Source organism: Palaemon carinicauda, chromosome 18 (assembly GCF_036898095.1).
Source record: "Palaemon carinicauda isolate YSFRI2023 chromosome 18, ASM3689809v2, whole genome shotgun sequence".
In the NCBI taxonomy this organism is placed as follows: Eukaryota; Metazoa; Arthropoda; class Malacostraca; order Decapoda; family Palaemonidae; genus Palaemon; species Palaemon carinicauda.
Genome location: NC_090742.1, coordinates 45,900,190 through 45,902,689, shown reverse-complemented (window position 1 = coordinate 45,902,689; position 2,500 = coordinate 45,900,190).

Below are 2,500 nucleotides of genomic sequence, written 5' to 3'. Positions count from 1 at the left end.
AATATATATATATATATATATATATATATATATATATATATATATATATATATATATATATATTTATATACATGTATATATAAATATATATATATATATATATATATATATATATATATATATATATACATGTATATATAAATATATATATATATATATGTATATATATTATAGAGAGAGAGTATATATATAAATGTATAATATATATAACTATATATATGTATATATATAGAGTATATATATATATATATATATATATATATATATAAATGTATAATATATATATATACATAGATTATATATAGAGTATATATATATATATATATATATATATATATATATATATATATATATATATATATATATATAAATGTATAATATATATATATACATAGATTATATATAGAGTATATATATAAATGTATAATATATATATATATATATATATATATATATATATATATATATATATATATATATATATATATATATATATATATATACAATATATATATATATATATATATATATATATATATATATATATATATATATATATATATATAGATATATATATATATATATATATATATATATATATATATATATATATATATATATATATATATATATATATATATCTATACATATACATATATATATATATATATATATATATATATATATATATATATATATATATATATACGTATGTATCTATCTATCTATCTATCTATCTATATATATATATATATATATATATATATATATATATATATATATATATATATATATATATATATATATATATATATATATATATATATATATATATATATATATATATATATATATATATTAGGTTAACGTAAAATTATTTCTTTGTTTTATTTAAAGCAGCCTTGTTTTTCTTTTCAAGTTAAAGTATTTTTGTTGTTTGTTTACTATGGTGTTAATGTAAGTTAAGTGGCTCTCCGATTGTTGGATAGTGTTTTTGCGCCTCCTCCTCCTCCTTTGTGTATTATTGGACTATCGTTTTAACGGTTGTTATTCTTTTTACTCTGAGTGTTGATGAACGCTGGAAGGTGATGAGTGGACATGGTCGACCGGTGAAGGCAGTTCGGGTCTTGACAAGCTCTCACCAGCACTTATTCCCGTCTCAGCATTTATTGCGACTTGGAGGACGACTTTAGCCATTACTTTCGCACTTCCGTTGAAGTGTTTAGCAGGTGCTCTGTCATCTGCGACGGTAGTTTTCTGCTACTTGTTCCCGTCGGAGGATTTGCACGGGAGTTGTGTCGTCGCTGCTTCCCGACACTGGAGTTTTGCAGTTGCTTGCCGTGTCCTTCTAGTCCAGCTGTTACATACGGAAGTGAGAGCAAACTGGCTCGTGAGGAGATACGTAGGGCGGCTGACGCCAGGTAAGACAAATTATCATTCCTCTTGTATAGGGAAGTGGATTGCCCTTCAATGCCTGGCGTGCAGCTTTACCCTTCCGTTAGCAGTTTAATGGATCAAGCACGGCCCTGAGTTCAACTTATCTTCTGGTATTTCACTTGGGATGAAGTTGTTTATTTTACCCATTTTGTTTGTTTATAATTGTTTGTATATATTGGAGTTTCATTGATGTATGTTGTGTGTTAATTTTTGTAATCAGAGTTCCACATTGTTTAAATTAGTATAGTAGGTAGGAATATTAAGGTTTTCATTGTTTTCATCTCCTACTTCCTTCTACCTTTTTATCATTAGGTTATTGATTATTTTGGCTAGCCGTATTTGGATCCACTTGGTTATTATTAAATGTTTTCTCTCTTAGAATTTTCTCATGTTTAGGGTTTAGTGTAGTAGCTTTAGGTTATTTTCTTGTGAGTTCCCGAGAACCATTATTTTTTTTCTTGAATATTCTGTATAATTAAGTGTATTTAATCTCACAAGGTTGATTTAAGTTATTGTTCTACTTTATAATAAATATTGTTAAGTTTTCTTGAGTTTCTGTTTCCGTCCTTCATTGTCACTGACGTGCATGTACTGACTGCAATCCTTGAAAATATAAATATCTTAAAAGAACCTGCATTACAACCTGGTAGGTTGTAACAATATATATATATATATATATATATATATATATATATATATATATATATATATATATATATATATATATATATATATATATATATATATATATATATATATATATATATATATATATATATATATATCTACATCTATATATATATATATATATATATATATATATATATATATATATATATATATATATATATATATATATATATATATATATATATATATACAGTAGGCGCGAGAAGTGATGTCGCCGCTGAAAAAAAATTTTTTTTTTATATTAGTTAAAAAAAAGTTGAAATCTGGTACTTACATATAAAATTAATATTTGATTACGTTCCCGCGACGTTTAATCACCTCTCTTAGTCATCTCAGGATGCTTACTGCCAGTTTCTGTAAGGTTTCTTGGGGA